This window comes from Scophthalmus maximus, chromosome 7 (genome assembly GCF_022379125.1).
Source record: "Scophthalmus maximus strain ysfricsl-2021 chromosome 7, ASM2237912v1, whole genome shotgun sequence".
Taxonomy (NCBI): domain Eukaryota; kingdom Metazoa; phylum Chordata; class Actinopteri; order Pleuronectiformes; family Scophthalmidae; genus Scophthalmus; species Scophthalmus maximus.
In genome coordinates, this window is record NC_061521.1 from 565,126 (window position 1) to 591,610 (window position 26,485).

The 26,485-nt window shown below is 41.5% G+C and overlaps 1 protein-coding gene across 17 annotated transcripts in view; it reads right to left on the bottom strand.

The window, feature by feature from the left end:
* ptprfa (protein tyrosine phosphatase receptor type Fa) overlaps window positions 1–25,072 on the bottom strand; it is a 300,666-nt gene extending 275,594 nt beyond the window's left edge. For all 17 annotated transcript variants that reach the window (XM_035647715.2, XM_035647719.2, XM_035647721.2 and 14 more), the window contains exon 1: window positions 24,792–25,072. The gene's annotated coding sequence lies outside the window, so the exon portion shown is untranslated. The remainder of the gene's footprint in view (window positions 1–24,791) is intronic.
* Between the last annotated feature and the right edge of the window lie 1,413 nt (window positions 25,073–26,485).

Below are 26,485 nucleotides of genomic sequence, written 5' to 3' on the forward strand. Positions count from 1 at the left end.
ATTTTTCATCCGGTATTTGCTTGAAATGTACTCCTCAAGGCTCCGACACCCCGGAGGTCACATTCTCTGACCGGGGATTAGCTCATTTGACACCTAGCGCTGCCAGCGGCTAGCTACCACCGAGCGGCTAACAAACAGCGGCGTCATCTGTCACTCAAGTAACCACAGCCCTAATTATCCAGAATTTTAAACCGTAATATAATATAAATGGGTGAGTTATAAAAAAATTCACCCCCCCACAGTTGTCACGAGGGGGGGGGATGAGCCATCGGGACAAAAAACGTTTTTTGTACCAGCTGTAAACATGTTTAATTCTGCTGTAAAGTTGGACATTTTAACATGGGGCTCTAACCCTAACCCTTTCTGGGGCCAGCCTCAAGCAGGCATTTAGTGAACTGCAGTTTATAGCACTTCTGCATAGGCTTCATTTCTCAGTCTCAGAGTTGGCCCCTTGTCCAGAATACGTTGCATTCGCTTAGAATTTTCACCGCTGCCGGAAACGGGAAATGGAATTAGCGGTGCACCCCCATAAGGTGTCAATGTCGGGATCTCAGTTGGTTGCGGTTTGCAACTTTACCACTAGATGCTGCCAGAAAATTACAAAAATTACACACTGGGGCTTTAATTGACATCATAGTTTTCCTTCTTGTGGCACCATCAGTTTTAAAGTATCCTAATAATCATGCAGTTATGCCCTCTTCATTTTTAAGCTCAACTCTTTCATTTTTCAGACCTTGTGCTTATGTTTTTTCCAAATACCTTAATAGCTGGTTGACAAATTCTCATTGGTGATATATACAGAAGATGGAGTCCACAGCAAATGGTTTTCCATTATTTCCACACGCATGAAACCATTATGTAACCCCCTAACCCTAACTCTAACCCCGGCAACAACAAAAAAAAATTGATGCTGATAATGGCAACTTCATGCTTCAAGACATCAACATCACTTGGTTCTGGTTACAAACACCAGACTACACTATAAAACATTTTCCAGTTGGCAACAGTTAACTGATCTGAGGGAGTTAATCTAAATTATCTAAAAATGGGAAATTATCTGAGGCTGTGGCCTGAATAAGCACTGATTTAGAGCTTAATGTACTGCTTTGTTTATCTGGTGGGGAGCAGGGGGGTTGTTTGTTTTTTCTTGGCATGATATTCCCCTGATGCTGTGATACACAAGACGTTGCTCCACGGCCTTGCCCAGCAGCAGCCAGGAGAGCACCAGATTGCCTGAGCCCGGGGCTCTGCCAGTCTCAGTGGGTCACATCCCCTCAGAGCCCGGTCCAGGCTGCAGTCAAGCCAGAAGCCAAACCTCCTGCCACCGGGGACGTCACGCTCGCTGAGAAACAGGGCCAGCACCCTGCCAGTCCTCTCCTTATTCAGCTCACAGCTGACTGCATGGGCACATCATGTTCTGGACATATGGTCATGATTCATATTCACTGAAGAAATCACCCATGCGACAATATAAGCTGTAAAACCTCAGAGTTAATATGAATAGGGAAAGGACAGTTGTGATGGACAAGAATGAGCCCTGCAAGACAACTGGTGGGAAGCCATTTGTGGGAATGTGGGAGGTAACAGCTGGAGAACAGCTCCAGTCGGTGGCATGCGAAACAGTGATCACACACAAAAATCTGCCTTTCATGCGTGTCTTGTGTGTCTGATAAATGACCCTCAATCATAGTGCTCACAGACACATTCAATTTGTGCGACTACTGTCCTACAACTATAAAGTCTTACGCACGTACACCAACCATTCAAGGGCTGGGTCCTGTTTTCTACATGTTTCAACACACTTTTTCTTACACTGAAGTCCCTGAATCTTGTTTAAGTGATCTCCTAATGAATCGGTAACTCTCCCTCCATTTAGTTTGAAGTACTTTTACAAAGCTGAGGTGAGCTGATATTTTCACAAAGGAAGAGTTTGGATGCTGTTTCATGATTCAGTTCACAATGATTCATTTCCTCTCACTGCTCCAGTATATCAGACTCTATTTGTGCATAGGGAATGATCATGGGAAGCCTGTTATGAACCTCTATACCCTGAGGCTATCATGGTCACGGTGGTGCACTGTCGATATTCAGCATTAGACAGTCTGGTTACACCCAAAGTCCCTTTTCCTATGGCAGCTCAGTGAGCTCCAAGGACAGTGGCTTAATAAAACACATGCAAAAAGACAAAATACAAGCAAAGAAAACATCACTAAATCGCAGCATTAAGAAACAAAGCTGCAAAATGTGAAGACAAAATACAGCTGCAAATACGACCAACTAAACCAAAACAAGCAAACACGTCTCAAGTATCACCTACTGTAAGTAGCTATAATAATTAAATAGTGAATTACACACTTAGCACCAACATCAGTTGGAGTTTGATGAACTTGGTTTAAATATAACAGGTCGAGGCAGATGGTGCCTTCCTGTTTCTTCCTGTTAAAAGGGAGTCTTTTCTCCGTCACCAAGTGTCACCAAGTGCTTCTTTTTGTGGGAACTGTTGGGTTTCTCTGTAACATTGTGAGCTCTTGACGTTACAATGAAAATTTTAAGTGCTTTGAGATAATGTATGTTGTGATTTCGCACTATACAAAAATATGTTGTATTTACCATGGTTTTTACCATTTGAACACTTTATATACACTCACATTTAGTGCATGGATTATCTGTCTTTTCATCATCATTATAAATAAAAATAAACTAATTATTATTAGTATAGATTTTAATACCATAGGCTGGATCCTTGATTTTTTAACATCTAGAACACAGAGAGTGAGGGTAAATGGATGCACGTCGGGGGAACTGACATCATCCACTGGGTCACCCCAGGGCTGTGTCCTTTCCCGTGTGATGACTGTCGCAGCCGGAACCAAAAAAGGTTAATTTAAAAGTTAGCTGATGACTCGGTAATTGTCAGTCTGTTACCTGACCCCAGATTGCTTTGTATGTATGTTCATTTGTGTTTTTTCCTGTCTTTTTGTGTTTTTACTGACTGCAGAACAAATTGCCCTACGGGAACACAAATAAATTAGAAGTTGAAGTTGGAAGTTTTTTTTTTTAAAAAACGCTGAGTTTCTCCTTAACTTCTCCCTTTTCGTGAACATGGGTGAGGTCGAATTGTCCTTCCTATCTACTATTCCTATGCACTATTGCTTGACCTCAGTGTAAAACGTCATGAGGTCAAGGAAAGGTGTAAATTTGGACTGACACATAACAGGAAAAGCCGACAGACTCGACTTTCCCTATACTAAGTCATCACGCGACGGCGGATGTCATTGACGTGCGTCTGCCGTGGTGAAACTACCAAAAGCGCAGTGGATCCATCAGCATGTTTCAGTGTGTTTTACCTTGGGCAGTTGTCTGTCTGAGGGAGCATGTTTCTTTCTATACAGAGCTTTCAGAGCTCAGCAGTATGCTATCAGTAATGAACAGGCTCACAACAACTCTCAGCTTCCTCATAAGACAATTCAACGATTCAACCAGCAGCCACTCTGCTGTTTATCACCTCACTACTTGCTGCCTGTATAAGGGCTTCTTTTATCACACATATATCAAACTTTTTAGTTTTGTTCTTAACTCTCTGGTCACCCAGCAGAGAGGCCTTAACTATAGAGGGTGCAGTCACTTTTTTCTACTTATTTCTACAGAATTAATATATTTATTGCATAATTACACAGTATTATTGCAGTATTACACTGATTTATAACTCAGTGAATTACTATGGGAACTGAAAAACTGAAGCCAAAATTCAGAAACTGGATGTACTCATCCATGACAGAAGAGTGGAAGCTAATCAGTCTATTAATTTTCCTTTCTCATGTGGAGCAAATAGCTCACTATCTTTTGAAAACTGAACTTATTATTCTAACCTTCATTTAACTAAGAGTAAGAACTAATTCCTTGAGATATTCATTGAGATAAAAAAAATCATTTTTTTCTCTCTCGCTCCGGTGACCAACTACTTTTACTCAGTAGTAAGCGGCACATAAAACAGAGAAACTTCATCTTTGCCCTGGGACACTTCAGCATTTATTAACAGACAGACTGAAACCTGCGATTTTACTACTTATTGGTGATCCCGCTGCTGTTGCCACCAAATAACGCTGTTTTCCAGGCATATGAAGACTCTCTGTAGGAGCTACCATTCAAAAATAAATATCTATCTGATTTTTTCTAGAAATTTTCAAGATGTGCTGGCGGAAGATGTGCTGGCGGACTTGGGTGAGATTAAAGGTGAGCTTCAAAAAAATGCTAACAGAACTACAGAAGCTGAAAACTGAATTGGAAAGGCTCAGGACACACTGGAGATGACACTAGACGACCTGGAAAACAGAATACGACGGAAGAATCTGAGGCTCATTGGCCTCCCTGAAAAAGCGGGGAAAAGATATGTGTGCTATTTTGGAAGAATGGTTACCAAAAGCTCTCAGCACGGATGCCTTCCCCACCCCACCCATCATTGAGAAAGCCCACTGTTTGGGACGACACCTGACCGCTGGCAGTGACCCAAAACCAACGGCAGTGATAGTGAAATTCCTAAACTACAGAGAAAAGGAAAAAGTTATGTGTGCAGGGGACAGGAAGCAGTACTGTTTGAGAACCACAATGTCAGGTTTTACCCAGACCATTCAGGGAAGTCACACAGACAACACGACACAACCTGTATTGTTAATAAATGAGGATAATATATATATATATCGTGTTGTATCGGAATAAGCTGTTGAAAGATGCTCAATGAGTATGCCTAAGTCTGAACAAAGTTGATTATCAAAAGGCTAATATATATATTTAATTTTTTTTTCTTCTTCTTCAAGATAGCCTATTTTTCATTCATTTTTCATAATGTGTCAATAGTTAAGATGGTCTGAACAATTAATATTCTGCGTGGAGCTTGCAGAAGAATTGAAATCTTCATGCAACCATGCTACGCTGTTCCTCACTATGAGGACCAGACATGTAGAATAACCCTAACCCTATAAGTACGTAGGGGGTTATAGTTTTACATTTCACTGGTGGAAATGCATGGGGGACTACAGGGTCTTTTGCTTTTTGTGTACTTTTTTTTTTGCTTTCTTCTTTCACAAAAATAACTATAGTTTGATATTCTTATCGTATTGTGCTATATAACTGACTTCATGTGAGATGACAGATAAACCACAGATGAAGAACACATCCTGGAATGTGAAGCAAAAACAGGTTCTTGGCAGAATTAGACGTCTCAAATCTCAAAAAAAATTTTTGCAAGGATCTTATTTGAGACAAGTGCAGGCGTAAGATGGGAAGCGTTTAAGGCCTATATTCGAGGTGTGATCAAAAAAATGCAATCAGACAGAGCAATAGGAACAATACAGTGGATCCACCCGAAATAAACTCGAAATAAATAAATCCCTTTATCAATCAGGATACCCAGATAACACACATATGCAAATCAGTAAGACATCCCAACTATGACAGACCTAGATAGGACTGAAATGGATAAGCGACTAACAATAAAGGAAATGACAGCATTTCATAACATACGTATGGCGACTGTGGAGAGAAAAACCTCCCTTTTAAGAGGAAGAAATCTCTGGCAGACCTGGACTCAGTTGTGGGCGGTCATCTGTCTCGACCGGTTGGGGTGAGGAGAAAATGGGGGAGAGAGGAGAGGTGGTCAAAAAAAGGGGGAGAGGGGAGACAGGAGGAAAGAAGAGAAAGAGAGAGAGAGAGAGAGAGAGACAATAGTTGTACAACTGCCGCTTTAATCTCTACCATACTGATATTTATAATTACAAAAATAAAACTGACACTTATAAATGAAATGATGATGTTGTTATTGTTAATATTAACAACAACAACAACAAAAATAATAATGACGGATTTGGGTCCTGCAGCTCTGGAGTCAGAGATACAATGGGATAGAGAAATCAAAAACAGTTAGTTACTGAAATGTAAATATATCGGGGAATGAGGAGTTGTATAACAGTTGTTTAAATCTTGGCGGACTGATACTTAAAATTACAAAAACAGTACTAATAGTAGGGTGAGAGAGAGAAAATGGGGGAGAGAGAAAAGGTGGGCAGAAAGAAGGGAAGTGAAGAGACAGGGGGGAGAAGAAAGATAGGCGTGGGATGCAAACCCTTGTTCGGGTAGGGGTTGGGATCAGGGAAGAGTCAGGGGGGAGAAGCCAGATAGGAGTAGGATGCAGTTTGGGTAGGGGTTGGGATACAGACCCCGGTTCGGGTTGTGGTTAGGGAGAGGGGTGGGGGAGGGGAGGGATACAAACCCTGGTTTGGGTAGGGGTTTGATGCTCGTGATGTATATTCCCCCCAGCAGTCTAGGCCTATAGCAGCATAACTAAGAGATGGTTCAGTAAACATAGAGAGTGTTCCTCATGTTGTCAACTTGTGACTGACAGTTATACCTATATAGCCTATGCCCAGGGTAGGCTCTGGTTGCCACAATGGTTTGCATTACAGTTCACATTCACCCATTCCCACTCTTATACACCTGGTGCCTATCACTCCTGCATTCCATTCACACACTCAGCAATCAGGGGTTCAGTCTTGCTGAAGTGTCCTTCAGCACTCGTCCTTGTGGACTGGAGGAGCCAGGAATGGAAGGACCTGCCCTCCTCCTGAGCCACAGTAATGTAATGACAGAGCACAGACTACTGCTCAAATGTGACTTCCCAAAAACTTTGAGAAAATATCCCAGCTGTTGTGTTCTGCAGTGATAACAAGACAAGCTCTTAAAAATCTTCTTACTATGAGATTTCCAGAGGGGGACTGGTTGCAGACACAACCAGGACAAAGGACCTTTAATGCTGTGGCTATGAATACTGGTGCTGTATAATTGTTCCTATTTTGGCCATTTGTGACTTTGAAATGCCAATTTACTTTTATTAATATTATGATTATTATTATTGTGGTTGTTCTTCTTCAGCTTGTTGTCCTTGTCACGACTGGGCTGTGATGCTGGTGGGATCCAGCACCCCTGCCTCTTACCTGTGTGTGTGTGTGTGTGGGGGGGGGGGGGGGGGGGGGGGGGGGGGTGTTTAACAGTCAGCATTGCCGTCACCTGTGGAGGCATTCATCATCAACAAGTCCCTGGCAGTATTATACACATCGCCAGATTATTATACCAGTTGCACGGTAGAGAGATCATCTGCTCCAAAATTCATCCTTAAAGCCCCAGTGTTTAATTTTCTGGCGGAATCTGGTGGTAAAGTGGTAAATATCTGTGTCCCTGAAGTGCCCCATCTTAGAGAGCTTTCAGCACCGGCGGAGTCAATCCCAGCTAACCATTCACTCTCACATTCACACCTACGGTCAATTTAGAGTCTTCAATTTACCTAACCCCATTCTGTATGTCTTTGGACTGTGGGAGGAAGCCGGAGAACCCGGAGAGAACCCACGCGTACACGGGGAGAACATGCAAACTCCACACAGAAAGGTCCTGGTTGGTTTGAACAGTGATTCGAACCCAGAACCTTCTTGCTGTGAGGCAAAAGTGCTAACCACTTCACCACCGTGCAGCCCGTAGTTGGTTTACAAAACATGTTTATTGATATTTACCATCTTTCTAATACTTGTACAGTGCAATGCAACTTTTGAGAAATACCTCTTTAAATACTTTACCACCTTGATGTTTTGAAAAGGAAACAAAGTTTTCACAATAACATTTTTTTAATATTTTGACAGCAACTGTTTCATGCATTCTGATTCCTTCACCACATAAGACACACAAGCACCACCTCCTTGTAAACTTGAGTAATTCCCTCTATCTGTAAAAAAAAAAACGGTAAAACGCCCATCCCTATGCCAATTATGCAATACATAAATAAATAAAAAATACAGTGATATTCCTTGATACGGTATCATTTATTATTATTATTATTATTATTTGATAAAAAAGACAATTTTAGTCATTAATAAGATATTAATAACAAACTTAATAGCTAAATAATGTCTTAATAGTCATTGTGCATCTCAAAAAACAACTTATCCTATTATTTGTATTTGGCGAGATAGGCAGTTTTATTTTCACCACAGGTGAATGACTTTGCGTAGTCTGAATTTAGGGAACATAGCGGCAAAGAAACTAACTATGTCCTCGTTGGATTTGAATGAATGTTGTCTGCTCACTGTGTGAAAACCCCACAATACCTCCTCCCTATGAGTTTCTGGCGGCAACACGAAACTGCAGAACTGAAGTGCAACGGAGGGGGAGGGAGCAGGAGTAGTTGGATTTTGAATTTTGAAAGTCTACACTCCTCTCAATCCTACCGACTGCAGCTTTAAGGACCCACGGTAAACCCTGGCCTACCTGTCCTGTGTTTAGCTCAAGACCATACACAGACAAGCTAGCAGGAGCTCCAAATCAGGCTTGGCATATGAGACATTATGGGGTTAGAGTTACAGGGTTAGGGCTTTTGTTAACACACAATTCTTATTTGAGTTCTGTCACTGGTATTGATAATTTTTGTACCTGAATAAAGTGTGTATGTTTGTGTGTGTGTGTGTGTGTGTGTGTGGGGGGGGGGGGGGGGGTAAAATAATAATTATAAATTATCAAAACTAAAAATATATTCTTAACTGTTTACAAAGTTCTTTTTCTCTTCCATTATTTTATATAGGGAGTGTTCTCGCCTTCTTACTCAGCCATGACCATACCTCTCAAGACAGGACCCCCTAAGGGCAAGAGTGGAGTGTTGTATGACATCATCATGACATCACATGTAAAACCCTTGGGGACCACTCCATGAGTGAAACACCAAAGACCCTGGACAGGAGACTGGATGGACACAAGAAACAGACTAATTCATTGTATTTCTCATTCCTTAGCCTGACTGACTGAGGGTAAAGCCTGCTATTCTCCTCCCCCTTCACTTCCTGCCTGTTATCATTTTAAAAATCATCTTTTCTACAGCAAACAACAATAACCTCTGAGCTGCAGCCTAGACACTGCACTTGACCTATATGTAGACATACATGGTTTATTATTTTTGCTGCATTTTTTGTAGGGAATAAGCCATTTAAATGACGGTGCCTAACCATGTGCAAATGTTCCACCAAAAAAACCCAAAACAAAACAGGGGCACCGTCGCTACAACCAATGCTTAGCAGTGCCTTTTTGAACCAATTGTGATTGGTATAAAATAAATACAAACCAGAATTTAAATTGGTGCAGCACTAACAACTAATTGTGTATTGGGGTCTGGCTATGCGAAACTGGATAAACAGAGTTGCTCTCATCTTTGAAGAATGAGTAGCCTGAATACAGCAGAAAGACTTGAACAGGAGATGAGGGACAGTTTTACATTCAGAGAGCATCAAGGGCCACGTCCAGGTCACAGCTCCAACACTAGAATCTATTCATTCATAAGATCCAGCAGTTCAGAGCAGAATGGACGAGAGGCTTCACAGATTACTTTCAATAATCTCTTCATTTCTCCATCTGCCCTAAACTTCACGTCTCATTTCTTTCAATGATTTCAAATATAAGCACAACATTTTTACTTCAATCATCTGGTAAGTATATAAGGCATCATCCAGCAGCTCAGCATTCAAAACTCATTCATTGATGCACTGCTGTAAATAGCAGTGATAGCAGCAATAAGAGAGCAGTAGGGCCCTATGCCCCTATGGGGTATGTGCACATCAATTTATATATTATTATATAAACTATCAGAAAAAGGCAAATTATTCCCAACACACTTTCCTAAAGCCCAAAGTGGCTTCAAATAGTTTGTTTACGTTTACCATCAAATAGACAAACCTAGTACAATGTCATACTCATACAGTTGGATTTCTTTTAGTTGCTAATTCATTTTCTGTTGATTAATTCAAGCAGATGTGTTTTTTTAGTTTAGTATATGATTTGTTTTCTTTCAAAACTCATTAATTTCAGTGTTTTTATGATGTATTATGGCTCAATGAGGGACTGTGGCACAATTCTGTCAATAGCCATTTCACTTAAAGCAACTTAATTTTAATATGAGCCTCCTCCTGTTATATTCACAAACGCCTGTTTGAAAAAAAAAGGAACTCCACTCCACTATTGAAACCCTTTCTGTTGTTATTACAGCAGGTACAAGGTTGAAATACAAACTCCATACTATTTACTTGGTAAATTACCTTAATAACTATTACTATTATTATAGTTATATATGGACTTATACATTCAATAGTAAATCTCAATACAAACATACAGTAGTAGATTCATTTAGCTTGGAACAAGAGCCCCCCAGTTTGTTTGTGCCTTTTAAGTATGTGTGTAGAATTTGTTTAATGAGCACATCGTTACATTTCTAACTTCATTATACCTACACTGGGAGGAGCTGCCTGTGTAAGTTGATATTCTTTTCATACCAATGTGGTGAAATGGCTCTCTGCCACTGAACAGTCTCTCAGCAGGTTATATCCGTCTCCCCACAGTCTGTTCGGACCACAAACACCTTACATTATACAAACAGGACACTGTCAAAACCTGCACAGCCAAATACACATTGGAGACACACTTTCTGATACCTCAACGAGTCTTTGAACAGTGGGTAATTTTTTTCTGTCAGTGTTGATAGGATCTCGTCTAGAGATAGAGATGAAACAGCAACACCATAGTGTCAGTAAACAGCCTTGCTATTGTGGGTCCTGTTCGATTTTGGGAATAAGAGGAGACGAGCTGCACTCTTCTGTAGATAGGTCAATCAGCCCAGAAACAATACCACAACATGAAAGACACAAACTGAATGCCCCCATTCAATCATATCCACAGGAAACAATACATAGTCTGTTGCTATCAAAATTAGTTCCCGGCTCCACAGAGACACAGCCTGTTCATCCAAACACAGGATCTAAATATCTGTCTCACACCAAACACGTTCACTGAAATAAAGCAAAAATAAAATTCTTACTTCTCATCCTGCAACTCAAAGGCCACACTACCTCTTGAATTTACACTGTTGCTTTACAGTGCTGTATGAATTTAGGCTACTTAAAAGATACTGGACTGCCTTAAAACCCAAATATATCCATCCATGCATTATTTATAGGTTTGCTTGGGCAACTAATCTTTCCTCATTTTAAGAACAACTGTGGCAACATCCATCCAACCATTATCTGTACCGCTTATCCTCTAAAGCATCCCTGGGGTGCTGGAGCCAATCCCAGCTGACATTAAGCGAGAGTCAGGGTACACCCTTGACAGTCAATTTAGAGTTTCAAATGAACCTAACCCCAATCTGCATGTTTTTGGACTGTGGGAAGAAGATTGATAGAGAAACACTGATATTTCTGCTGAGCAATGGCATTCAAAAAGCATTAGTCTGAAAAGAATCCACTTAGAATGATTTCATGCCAGCAGGGCCTTAGAGGTGATCAATCCTCATTTTTCAACAAATTGTGGTCAACATAACACTTAACTTTGATTCTAATCTGCACCGCCTGTTACTTGAAACAACTGTTTTGAGGTCTTCCAGTCTGAACTGAGACCACACCATTGCTCTGAGATGGCTCTTGTTGAGATCTTCAAAGACATCCACTTTAACACAACATATTACTAGACCCACTGGAAAATTGTGTGGGACTCTCTGGCATGGTATTTAACTGGTGCAGAAGCCTACTCAACTCATGTGTACATAATAACACATCTGAGTGGGCAAAAATTACACACGGAGTTCCCCAAGGCTCCATTCAGGGGTCTCTTCTGTTTAACATGTACATGCTCCCACTTGCTCAAATCATGGAAAACACCAAAATATGTTACCATAATTACGCTGATGACACACAAATTTATAAAACTATCACCTGGGGACTATGGGCCAATACAAGCACTTAGTAAATGAATTGAGGAAATCATCATTCATCCTCAGCAGGTTCGACTACATTAACAGTGTTCTTACAAATTTCCCAAAAAACTCAATCAGACAGCTGCAGTTAATTATGAACGCTGCTGCCCGAATCCTCACTAAGACCGAAAAAGTAGTTCATATTAATACAATCCTAAGATCTTTACACTGTCTCTGTAAGTGGCTGCTAGTGCTCTCATTCATTTGTCCGTCATTCATGTGACGGGGCTGAAGCTGTGAGGCGGGGAACCTGCCGAAGTTCGCTAGCCTTACTCTCCTCACGTGTCTCAATGTGGGTTAGAAGGGTACGTTATGACGCTTTATTGACCGTGAATAATATTAATAATTCACCACATATAATAGAATAATAATAATAATATAATATACAATGTTGCGTTTGTAGACACTGTTCTGTGAATTCCGTTTGTTTATGTTCAGCACACCAGTGTACACTTCAGTTCAGAGTGCCCAGCTAATTAGCAATGCCAATTGTGCACACTAAGCTTGTCACAGTCAGCCACCGTCATGCCCAGTAGGTTCCCACGTCACCTCCCCTCTGTCCCGCACGAGCAATCAGCTACACCCACCTCATCACCTCACCTGGCCCCGCAGCTGCAGCTCATCACCAATCAGGTCTGTATTTAACCTCCTCTCACTCAGTTACTCACCGCCAGATTGTTCTTTGTACTCCATGTCAGACTTTCCAGCATTTACCCACGGACGGATCTCCCGGTTTCGACTCTGGTTCTGCCCCCGACTTCCCCGTATCGTCTCAGCCCTGGTTACGACACTGCCTTTGTCCCTGGTTTCCCCGTTTCGCCTGAATCCTGGTAAAGACCTCTGCCTGCTGTCCCCGACCTTCCCATCTCGCCACGATCCCAGAAAAGACGTCTACCTTCTTCCCCTGACTCTGAGCCTTGCTTGTGTTCTCCACAATAAAGTTGATTACCGACTGAGCTACGTGTGTCTCGCGTTTGGGTCTAAACTGGTTCGTTACAGTACAATCTGGCCAGACATGGACCCAGCGGACGCACTGACACCAGCCAATCGGTTCGAGCGGATTGAAGGCGTTCTTCAGCGACACGAGGAGGCAGCCTGCCACCAGGCACAGGCGCTGGACAGGTTAGCTACGCAGATGCAGCAGGTAGCAGCTGTGCTAACGCAGCTGACTTTGCCGACACCAGCGGCGGCCCCAGCTCCAGTACAAGCTCCGGTTCCAGCTCCGGCCAGAGAGGTTCCGGAGGTTCGTGTCGGCACTCCGGAGCGCTACGACGGCGATCCCAACACGTGGGGCGTTTCTAACGAACTGTACGCTTCTGTTCCACCTACAACCCCACACCTTCGCTTCAGAGGATGCTAAGGTGGCGTTCGCAATTACCCACCTGACGGGAAGAGCTCAGCTCTGGGGGACCGCCGAGTGGGACCGCCAGACCCCCGCATGCTCCTCGTTCCGGGTATTCTCCGAGGAGCTCCGTAAGGTGTTCGGCGTGGGAGATGCCAGCTCGGAGGCGGCACAGGGTTTGATGAGCCTGCGTCAAGGAGACCGGTCTGTGGCGGACTTCTCCATTGATTTTCGCACCATGGCTCGCCAGAGCGACTGGAACTCCCCGGCCCTCCGCGACGTTTTTCTGCACGGTCTCGCGGATTATATCAAGGACGGCCTGGTGTCACACGACATCCCACCGACGCTGGATGAACTGATCGGGTTGGCGAACCGGGTGGATTCCCGGGTGCAGGCAAGACGACGGGAGAGGAAGTTGAGCATGGCAACGCGTCCTCCTCAGAGTCGGGCTTTTACTCCCGCCAGCGGCTCTTCTTCACCTGCAGGAGCGCAGGTCGAGGAGGCGGAGTCGATGCAGCTCGGCCGATCCAGCCTCACCCCGCAGGAACGGGAGCATCGCATGCAGTCCAAGTTGTGCATGTACTGTGGTCGGCCTGGACATTTCGTGTCCCGTTGTCCAGTAAAAGCCAGGGCTCATCAGTAAGTAGGAAGGTGCTGGTGAGCCATACCTCCATTAAAACCTTCCAGGAGAAGAGACCTCTGTTTCATATCAAGCTGTTCCTCCCGGAGGCCTCTCACACAATGTCAACCTTCATTGACTCTGGGGCTGACGCCAGCATTATGGACGAGGGGCTCGTACAGCAATTGGGGATCGATCGGGTCCCGCTTCCTCGACCAGTGGCAGTACACGCGCTGGATGGTCACCTGCTGGGGACAGTTACTCACCAGACTGCTCCTATCCATATGCTCCTGTCCGGCAACCACCGCGAAACGGTGCAGTTTCATATTTTGTCGTCTCCACGCATCCCGGTGATTTTGGGGTATCCATGGTTACGCCGACACAACCCGCATCTGGACTGGGCCACGGGTGCCATTTTGGGATGGAACCCTTCCTGCCATCAGGTGTGTCTCCAGGGAGCGGACGTTTCTCGGTGCACCACTACTACCAAATCGACTCCAGAGGTGGTGGGGGTCCCGTCGGTGTATCACGACTTCCGGGAGGTGTTCAGCAAGGCGAGGGCTCTCGCCTTACCTCCCCATCGGCCGTATGACTGCGGTATCAACCTGCTACACGGCACGTCTCCACCCAGGGGACGCCTGTTTTCCTTGTCGGCTCCAGAGAGGGGGGCCATGGACACATATATAAATGACTCTCTGGCTGCAGGCATCATTCGTCCCTCCTCTTCACCAGCAGGGGCAGGATTTTTCTTTGTAGGGAAGAAGGACAAGACACTGCGGCCATGCATTGATTACCGGGGACTCAACGATATAACCATAAAGAACCGCTATCCCCTTCCCCTCATCTCTTCCGCCTTCGAGTTGCTGCAAGGAGCCACCATTTTCACCAAACTCGACCTCCGCAACGCCTATCAACTGGTACGGATCAGGGAAGGGGATGAGTGGAAGACGGCCTTCATCACCCCGTCAGGACACTACGAGTATCTCGTTGTGCCTTTCGGACTTACTAACGCTCCAGGAGTTTTCCAGGCCCTGGTGAATGACGTTCTCCGGGACATGCTCAACCGCTATGTTTTTGTTTATCTGGACGATATCCTAATTTACTCTGAGTCACAAGAAGAGCATTTCCACCATGTCCAAGCAGTTCTCAAGAGACTCCTGGAGAATTCACGCCCCAACCGTCTCCTTCCTAGGATACATCGTGGCTCAGGGGACGGTAGAGATGGACCCAGAAAAGGTCTCTGCGGTCTCCTCCTGCGCGGTTCCGGACTCAAGGAAGCAGCTACAGAGGTTCTTGGGATTCGCGAACTTTTACCGCCGCTTCATCCAGCACCATTGCCGCTCCCCTCACAGCCCTTACCTCCTCCAAGGTCTCCTTTACCTCCCCTACCGCCGGGGAGGCTTTCCAAACTCTCAAGAGACAATTCACCTCTGCTCCTATCCTCCAAGTTCCGGATCCGGAAAAAAAAAAATGTATTAATTGAACCAGTAGAGATTTTTCTGCCATTAATAATGGCAGGAGCTACAGGCTTCCTGTTTGTCAAATAATTGATTTCAAAATACTACTGTTGGTTTACAAAGCACTGAATGGTTTAGCCAAAAAACATGTCTGACCTTCTGCTTTGCTGTGAACCTTCCAGATCACTCAGATCATCTGGGACTGGTATTCTTTCTGTCCCCAGAGTCAGAACTCAACATAGGGAGGTTTTTATGCTCCACCAAGGTTTTGGTCACCACTGATACAGAAATTTATGAAATGTCATGAAGTCGCAATTACACGACTTTGCGAGGACTTTTATTTTGACACGACAAGAAACAAGGACGGAGGGCTGTAAAATATTTGGGCGACATGCCCCCGTGGAGAGGGAGGGAGATAGATGAGTAAGGACAGAGTAGTGTTACCGGGTACCCGTGAGAAAAAGTTACATTTCGCTTCTGCTCATCGGTTCCTAAAAGATCACATCAACTTAACATAACGCCACCCGTTTTTTGTATCATCCGAGCCACAGTGAAACATGGACAAAGTTAAACTGTCAAAAGTCTGTCTGTACTTTAACGGAGAAAGCCCCTGCTGCTGAAACAAATCCTAGAAGAAGCAAGGCTCCACAAATCTGGAACAAACTCCCAGAAAACTGCAGGTCTGCTGCAGCTCTCAGTTCTTTTAAAGGGCCCATATAGTAAAAATTGAGATTCCCTGGTTTTGTTCATTATAAGGGGGCTAAGGGCTCTGTAAGTACCCTAAAAGTGTCAAAACGGTCAATAAACAGACAAATACACATAGCCTACATTCAGCAGCTGCTTTTTTTTATGATGCCCCAGGAACGCCGTATAATTGTGATGTCATAGCGACTCAGTCACTGTCTTCAGCCTTGCCCCCAGTGCTAACCCATCATTCCATTGCTGAGCAATCAACAACACGAGAAAAATCAGGAAGCTACATCATTGCACAGGATTCCTAAGGATATTAATACAAGAGACCAGAACTAACTGAAATACTTTAACTTTGCAAAATTCATCCGTAGCTGCCGCTGCCCGCGACGTGAAGCTGTTGCTGGGGCAGAGATGTGGGCGGACACGCTGCCGGTCACAGCTGCCGGTCCACCGGCATCTCTGCCCCAGCAGCAGCTCCACATCACTTCAGCTTCCAGTCACTCAGCAGATCGCTCTGGCGTCTGCCGCCTCGCGGGTTACCAATGAATTTTATAATAATGTTCGCTTTCAGAGTGTGTATAAATGTCAAATAATATTTGTGACATTCTCTCACTTACCCCTTTGATTAAAACACATACAATATAAAATAAATGTAATATATAAACATATTGTTATTACATGATATGACAAAAAGCAGATTGCGGTACTATAGTTGTTTTTGTGACAGAACGTTGGGACCACTTTATCCACTAAAGCTATTACGGTCAGAGAGTGAATGGCGAAACAGTGAACAGTTCTTTTTTCCTATATAAAATTAGCAAATAAGCAGCAGCACTGATGAATCTTAAGCATAACATTACAAAATATGTATATATGATGACGGACTGAGTACTGAACATTATATTTAACTGAATTGTGGATGTGATATGATAACCTGCGTATGCTAACTCAGGTCCTTAGACTCCACACTAAAAAATGGCTGACCAAAAAGGCACCTGACTAAAATTAAAGACATGTTACCCAGTATATCGATGTTAACAGGGGGTTGATAACAAAAACAGAGGGCTGTTTACAACAGCAGGTGTGCTGTTCTCTTGCAAACACACTGGCATCTGCCTTTTGCCTGGAGTGGCTGTTTTCCCAGCAGAAGTTCACCACCTAACAGTAGATTATTTAAACCATGTATAATTTATGGAATATAATTTAATATTAGCATTTATTTATATTTATACATTTGTGAGTACCCAAAGTTATGCACAAGTCATTAGATTTTGATATACATCTGTGACCTTTATGAGACTAATTTATTTCAATATGTTTTCAAGTCAGTCTACATTAAGACTTTCAGAGTTAAACACCTTTAAAGATGTTTTTTCTCCAAGGTAATAAATTCATGATGAATATCAAGTTCACCATGTCTCCTGGTGTCGTTTAAAGCTGCCAAATAATGTTATGGTTATGGGAGGAGGAGAAAACTACAGTTCAAATCCAATCACAATATGTGATGTAATGTCTGTATTCATACAGTAAGTTCTATATTGTATGGTGCTCAGTGAGATCACCCACAAAAGTGTGGAAGATTACTTTTGGCCTTAATGCTCACCTAACTGTGAAAAACGACAAACTGTGATGTGTTTTTATAAATATTGTAAAAAATAATGGTCCAAAATTATGTGAAAATGCTCATGAAGATGCACATTTTATTGCATGTTTCCAGATTTAACAGGGTTTTACGCTACGTTCATCTTGTGGCGGAAGCCCGGCCCCGCAAAATAATCGCCACCACTCCTACAGAATTTTATGAAATGTCATGAAATCGCAATTTCAGGACCCTGCAAGGGCTTTTGTTTTTACATGACAAGACACAGCAATGGAGCGCTGTAGGCAACACGCCCCCAGACAGAGTAGTGTTACCGGGTATCTGTGAGGAAAAGTTACATTTCGTTTTTGCTTATCGGTTCCTAAAAGATATATATTTTAATATACGTCACGAATCAACGTAACTGCGCCTGTGTTTTGATAAGAGCTAGTTGTGCTGCCGTCTCTGTGTGACTGTGCAACTGCTGATCAGCTCCTCCAGTGAAGATCTTTAAAACGCAGTCAGATGTTCTGCACTTAGTATCATCTTTTTCCCCTTTTGCTGCTCTGATGGACTTTTTTTCCTTGAATGTGTATTGTAGATAGTATTGAATCTGACTTGTAGATAGATGGCTGATCTTTATTGATCCCAAACTGGGAAAGTCCTGTTACAGCAGCAGGTATCAGTCACACATCACACCTTACAAAATATTTAAAAAATTGTTAGTATAGGGTTGGTTGGCCTGCCCCCACTGCTGAAAAAAATCCTAGAGGAAACACTGTTTTATTTTTTAAAAATCTGTTGAATGGAATCTTATAGCAGATGTTTGGCTACAATGCTAATTCTTGGACTGAACTAAACCTTTACAAATGTAACATTACTTCCGTAAAAAAAACTGTTGTTTTTACAATTATGGTTAGAAAATATGTACAAAATGTTTATTGGTATACTTTAATGGTGTTGCAATGCGTGTTTCTGAATTTTGGATTGAACCAGTCTAGCTGTTTCCGCCTGCTTCTAGTCTTTATGCTAAGCTAGGCTAACCACTTTCTGACTCCAAATTTATACTTTGCACAAAAAGAAGACTGTTTTACATCTAAATGTAGGGCAAATTTTTAAAGAATTTAGAAAAAAAAACTGCAAAAGAAAATGTGAATTAATGTGCACTTTCATCAGTGCCGTTATGTGAATATGTTATATTAGTAGTTGGTTCATCAAACAGTTGGTGGAGCTCAGTCTGCCATTAAACCATTTCAAAAGTACAGGGCACATGAGATGGCATAAACAAAAGACCTCAAGTCAAAGCTCAGTGTTAAAAAAATTAGGAAACATGATCAAATCTGATATTTCTGTTTAATTAATTTTTTATTCTGAGGAACAGAATCATTCGACACAGATCTGATTATATCTTCCATCATTTTTTGTCTCTTCAGTGAACATGGCACATACTTCGCACATAATGACTGATTTGTCTGTTTCCACTGGACTATATTACATTCATTATTATCCATGACTACATTTAGATATCAATTGATTTATTGTTTAGCCTATAAAATGTAAAGGGAAATTATTGTTAAAGGTCAATAACAGTTTGCCAGGGCAAACGGGACGTCTTTGTGTGGCTGTTCAGCCAACAATCCAAAACCCAAACATTCAATTCACAATCCTATATTAATCTATCCCAAAGACGAACAAATCTTCACATTTCAGCTGGATACAGGAATGTTTGGTATATTGCTATGAAAATTGATCAATTAATCATCCATTTATTAATTTAAGTGATTTAAACTCCAGATAAACAATCATCACTGTGTGTACATAAAGAAAAAGAATAGTGCTGATATGTTGTTATCAGATTTCTATTTTCTTGGTTATGGGTATTTGCCTCAAAAACCAAGTGAAGTGGCCACTATCTACACTAGACTCTAGAAAATATTAAAATGGCTAATTATGGAACCATCAAGGTCTCCACATATAAGAAAAAACTTAAACAGAATATATGTTAAATACATGATTACATGAGAAATTGACACCACACTGTGGAGATTTGTCTGAGCATGGGACAGGTTCCAGCATACAGGCTTGTGCACACTCAAACCTAGGTGAAAATGCTATATACACAGAATGCCAAAATACAGCAGCCCTCTCCATCCATATTCTACTATATTCTACTACAAATAAAGTTATTATAGTGGATAATTTCAACATTCATGTGGATGTTGCCAATGACAGTCTAAGTTCTGCCTTTAATTCGCTCATAGACTCAATTGGTTTTACTCAACATGTAAACAAACCCACTCACTGTTTTAATCACACCCGCTACCTCGTTCTGACCTATGGCATAGACATTGACAATCTAATAGTATTTCCTCAAAACCCTCTGTCCGATCACTACTTAGTTACATTTGAATTCTCCATTATTAACTTTACTGAATTTGGAGAAAAGTTCTATTACAGCATGGGTCTATCAGAAAACTCTGTAAGTAAATTCAAAGAAAAAGTTCCTTGGTTATTTACTCCACTGCCATGTGTCGATACAGTGCAGGATAGTTATCAAAACTTTACTCCCACACAAATTGATGATGTTGATAGTGCAGCAGCCTCACTACATTCCACACTCCACACTGTCGCCCCTCTGAAAAATAAGACAGTCAAACAGAGGAGGATAGCTCCATGGTTTAATCCACAGACACGTGCTTTAAAACAGACGTCATGTAGGTTAGAAAGGAAGTGGCGTTCCAATAGTCTAGATGATTCTCACCTAGACGGGAAAAATAGTTTAATTACATATAAGAAAGCCCTCCAAAATGCCAGAACCAACTATTATTCTACACTAATAGAGGAAAATAAAAACAACCCCAGGTTCCTCTTCAGCACTGTAGCCAGGCTGACAGAGACTAAAAGCTCTACTGAACAGTCTATTCCTCCAACTCTAAGTAGCAATGATTTCATGAGCTTCTTTACTAATAAGATTATTACCATCAGAGAAAAAATTTACCAGCTTATTCCCACGAATAGCACAGACACACTGTCCAGTACAGTAGCTTCTGAACCAACAGTATCGCCTAATTTATATTTAGAATGCTTCTCCCCTATAGATCTGGCTGAGCTGATTTCACTTGTCACTTCTAATACGTCATCAACCTGTCTTTTAGATCCTATTCCATCAAGGCTATTTAAGGATGTATTACCTTTAATTAATAATTCCATATTAGATCAGATCAATTTATCTATATTAACAGGCTATGTACCAAAGCCGTTAAGGTGTCAGAAGTTAAACCCCCGCCAAAAAACGACTCTAGACCCAGATATCTTAGCTAACTATAGACCCATATCAAACCTCCCCTTTAGCTCTAAAATCCTTGAAAAAACTGTTGCTAACCAGTTATGTGACTATTTACACAGGAATGGTCTGCTTGAAGACTTTCAGTCAGGGTTTAGAAAACATCATAGTACAGAAACAGCACTACTGAAGGTTACCAACGACCTTCTCATGGCCTGAGACAGTGGACATGTTTCTATTCTCGTCCTTTTAGATCTTGGTGCCGCATTTGATACCATCGATCACAAAATTCTGTTACAAAGACTAGAACACATTGGGATTATAGGAACAGCACTAGAATGGTTTAAATCCTACTTATCTGATAGATTTCAGTTTGTTAACGTTAATAACAAACCTTCCATTCATACAAAAGTGAGACATGGAGTACCACAAGGTTCTGTACTGGGACCGATACTTTTCACTTTATATATGCTTCCTTTAGGCAATATTATAAGAAAACACCACATCAATTTCCATTGCTATGCTGATGATGTATTTATCTATAAAGCCATATGAAACTAATCAGGTAGATAAACTTCAGGATTGTCTTAAAGACATAAAGGCCTGGATGACTTATAATTTCTTACTTCTAAATTCAGAAAGACTGAGGTCATTATACTCGGCCCTAAACACCTCAGAGAAACATTATCTGATCATATAGTTACCTTGGATGGCATTACCTTGGCCTCCAGCTCTACTGTGAGAAACCTTGGAGTTACCTTTGACCAGGACATGTCCTTTGACTCACACATAAAACAAGTCTCTAGGACAGCCTTCTTTCACCTGCGCCATATCAAGAACATTAGAAACATCCTATCTCAAAAGGATGCTGAAAAACTAGTCCATGCATTTGTTACTTCTAGACTGGACTACTGAATTCATTACTGCTAGGATGCCCCAATAAATCTGTGAAAATCCTCCAGATAATCCAAAATGCCGCAGCACGAGTTCTGACAGGAACTAGAAAAAGAGATCATATTTCTCCAGTGTTAGAATCTCTGCATTGGCTTCCTGTAAAATTCAGAAAAGAATTCAAAATACTGCTCCTAACCTTCAAAGCCCCTAATAATCCAGCTCCATCGTATCTTACAGAGCTCATAGTTTCATATTATCCCAATAGATCACTTCGCTCTGTAAATGATATGATATGATATGTGCTTGGTTCAGCATTTGAAACCAGAAAATAAATCACATCCCACTGGTATAGATGGTCAGAGGTGCATGTGTAAAGCGCATGTATTCATATATGTGATACATTTATTATTGCATTATAGGTATTTGATCAAAAAATAATTCATCCAAATCTGAATTTATACATGTATTGTATTTATAATTGTTTTCAAAATTCAGCTTACCAGACACAAGGCAACTGTGGGTCTAATCCATATACCTCTGTCTGATACTGTACTGGAAGTGGATTAAAATAGCAGCCAGTGACCAGCAGCTGCAGTGTGTGGGTTTTTTATTTTATTTCAAATGTCCTAGTACGACTAATGTGCATCCCATGTGTTTGTATTTCGTTATAATAAAATCAATCGTTGAAGAAGCTGGGCTGAGGAAATACAGTCATGACCAGAAGTATTTTGAGAGTGTCACAGTTTTACATAAATTGCTGAATGCTTCACTGAATGGCGTTTATCCATCCATCCATCCATCGTCTACCGCTTTATCCATTGAAGGGTCGCGGGGGGACTGGAGCAATCCCAGCTAACATTGGGCGAGAGGCAGGGTACACCCTGGACAGGTCACCAGCCTATCACAGTGCCACATACAGAGACAAACAACCATTCACTCTCACATTCACACCTACGGTCAATTTAGAGACTTCAATATATCTAACCATGGCATGTCTTTGGACTGTGGGAGGAACCTGGAGAGAACCCACGCATACACGGGGAGAACATGAAAACTCCACACAGAAAGGCCCTGGATGGCGTGGCACCATTCATTTCAAAGCTGAAAAAACCTAATGTAAATGTAAAAATGTGGGCTGTCACTCAGAAGGTAGAGTCAGTCGTCCACTAACCTGAGATGGAGGTTCGATCCCAGCTTCCCCTAGTCTGCAAGACAATGTTTCTACGGCGAGACACTTAACCCTAAATTGCCTCTGATGGCTCTTTAGGCAGTGTTTGAATCTGTATTCATATTCTTTTGGTAAAAAGCCTGGTAAATAGCAACGCTGTGTGAATGTGTGTGAATGTGTGAATGTGAGTAAGGTCTTTGAGTGGTCAATAAGACTAGAAAAGTGCTATATAAATACAGTCCATTAACCATTAAAATAAAACATTTCACCCCGACCATTCTTTATTGCTCAGATATTGTTTTAACACTTTACTCACAGCTTAAAACAACAGACTGTTACGTCTAAATCTGAGAAAGAATTGCAGTACATTTACTAATTAATCTTCATAACTCCTCCCAAAAGTCATACAAACCATTTTAGTCCTTTATTGAGCTATTTTTCTGGTACATTGTTACATTGAAAATTGGTATTGCTTTTGATGCTACAATACCATGACATAATACTTCCTTTGTATCAAATTATGTGATATGCAAATTACTTTCTGCTCATCGACAGCTCTTTTGCTCCTCGGTCTACCATCTCGTTTTCCTATACACACACTTTTTTAGTGTGTACAGCTGTCTCTCTGACATAGAATGTTTGAGTCTCATCATTACCATCTCAGTTGCATGGTCACGTTTTCACTCCTCATATGGACAGATACTTCTAAACCCTACATCAACTCTGACCCATGTGTCAGCTTTGATTATGGATGAATTAATAATTAATTAATTAATTAACTGCTGCCCAAGGAATATTTAATAGCCCAGTGTTTTTCCTTATTGACGTAAACCTTCTCATATCTAGAGACTTGGCACTTTAATGTAGTATCCATCATTTTATTTCAAATGTAATGTGCTGAAGCTCTGAACCTGAATAACAAAAAAATGTGGAGCTGTCCCAAATACTTCTGGTCCTGACTGTTTATACTGTATTGAAGTATCCATCAAAACAAATTAAAAATACTCAATTAAATGGCATGAAGAAATACTTTGTATGTTACAGTAATAAAGACTGACTCAAAGGGTGAGGCCATCATTCTATTGGAGCATTTGTTTCACACAGACCTAGCCAGGAAAAAAATGCTGATATTGTATGATTCTAAAAATAAGATTAAAAACACTGAATGTCAAGACATGAACTAAGAGCTGTGGATTTATACAGTGCTATGCAAATTTCGGCCGACACTGGTAAATTTGTGTTGTGTATTTTTGACTTGTTGAAAAAATATGAAAGTCTGTTTACCATTAATTTACCAAATCTCTGAGTAAAACAACATATTACACAGAGCCAAGTCGCACTATTTTCCCAAAAGGTAACGCACTAAATGCATTAAAGCAACGACATGCAGTTTCTAAGATTCATTTGTATCGTGTCACAGAAGTGGATTCTAATGAGAGCAGCACTGTGCTCACTCTGACCATAGAGAATCTGAGCAGACACTGGGACTTATGCCATGCCAAGGACAAGTGTGCCATTCTTTCAGGTAGGAGAGATGCTCAGACCAAACATATACAGGCTGCACTTTTAGAACGGTTCCGGCAAATCATCTAGTGAGAATCTGCATATAAAAGTTCACGTTTTGTCGCCATCTCTACTTGGTTAATTCAAGTATAACTGTGTAAAAACTATGTAATTGGAAAAGCTATAGTAACACTTCCACGTAGTTAATGTAATTTTGCAAAAGGATACGTGCATTTTATTATTTCATTTAATTTATGATTGTTCTATTGTCTTACTGGATAACACTGGGTCTCATGTTCTGACAGAGGTAAGTGCGTGTTGACGGACATGTGTAGGACGTTCCTCTTACATGGAGCCGACACACAGCGTTGCGTTTCTGACTCCTGAAACAGCGGAGCCGTCACAGAAGTCATGTTTATTACTCACCATTTTCTAGGCTTCCCAGGTCGTGTGCATTCCGTGAAAAGACGTGGGGGGGGGGGAACGAGAGGTCCCCCTCACAGTTTAGCAAAGAGTCTCGCAGTTCCTCCAGTTCCGTAACACTTGCTCTAATCCCTGAGCGGGAGAAACGTCAGTCAACATCGTGCGGGGGTCCGGTAAATCCTATGTTGCTGGACTGCCTAGTGTCGCTTAGTGTTCCAAGACAGACAGCGTTATCCGTCTGCCTCCTGGCAGTCCGCTGCTCCTCTCCGTCTGCAGCAGCATCCCCAACAACATCACCGTACACCCTCGGGAGTTGCCGGCAATGCTCGGCTGTTTCCGGAACCCCTACCATGAATTATGGGCTGTCAATGACTTTTTGTAACAAATGGCTGCGTGTAAAATTAGGTGAACCTCTGGTGTACGCAGGAATAACATTTTGATGGGTGAGTACAATGTCGGGCGGTCCGTCTTATCTTATAAAAAGGGAGTTTTTGAAACATTTATAGACAAAAAAAAAAAATCAGCGATAATTTAACTTTGCAACCTTTTGCATTACAAATACACCTGGGAGTATTGTGTGTGTGCGCGTGTGTGTGTGTGAGGGAGAGAGATCATAGCATTGCAAAACACTTAAAAAACGTTGTATCATTATGAAACTTATGAAACAAGGCGGGATACATATTGATTTAGTGTATAGGCTACGCATATAGTTTACACAACGCTCACACATGGTATGGATTGCCCCTCCAATGCTTTTCATATTGCATAAGTAGCAAGTAACAAACCCAATCAGCAGAGGAGGTGTTTATATATTTTCATGTTATGATGTGATACTGCTCCATTTTTTCTTTATCTGGCGTGGCAGAAAAACATTTACATTTGGTGTTCTTGAATTTATCGAATGTTACATTGAATGAGCAGATTAACTGTTCAGCATAAATTACCATAGTGATTTATCCCGGCAACAAGTGAACCAGCGTTTTAGGACTGAAAACCAAGAGTTAAACCTTAAGTTACCTCAATAACCACAAATCTTGCTTTGTAGCACACAGGCCCCTGGTTCCCTACCGCAGCCTCTGCCTCTGGTTATGTATCTGTGTGCGTAGGACTATGCACTGCATATACAGTCTCACTGAAAGCCATGATTTATGCTTTCTACTGTAGTGCTTCACAAAATGGAGGACCTGATCATTTGGTCCTTTCTTCGTATGACAAAGGAATAGACTGGAAAACTCTGATGCCTAGAATGCTTCAATTATCACAAGCTCCAGCTGCCAGCTTTATGACCCTTGTTTGGCGAGCAAGTAAAGTATAGTCGTTCTATGCACTCTGATGTCAAGCAAAATAGGCAAAAATGGACCCCAAGACACATTCTGAATGACAGCCCCCTCATTTATATAATGGAGGAGAAATACTTGAAGATATTTAAAAAAGGAAAATACTGAAATAAATAAGATTTTTGCTAAATGAATAGGGGAAATACTAAAATACAACAAATTTGTTTTAAAATGAGTAAAATTTATTTAAAAACATTTAATAAATAGGGGAATTTATCCAAAAGTAGATAAATCCATCCATCTATTATCTAATTCATGTAAAGCCTTTTTGAATTTACATGCCTATATTAAACATTTAATTTTTTCAGAACTGAAAAAAAAAAAAAAAAGATCAAGTGTCCCATTCCACTTGTTATATTT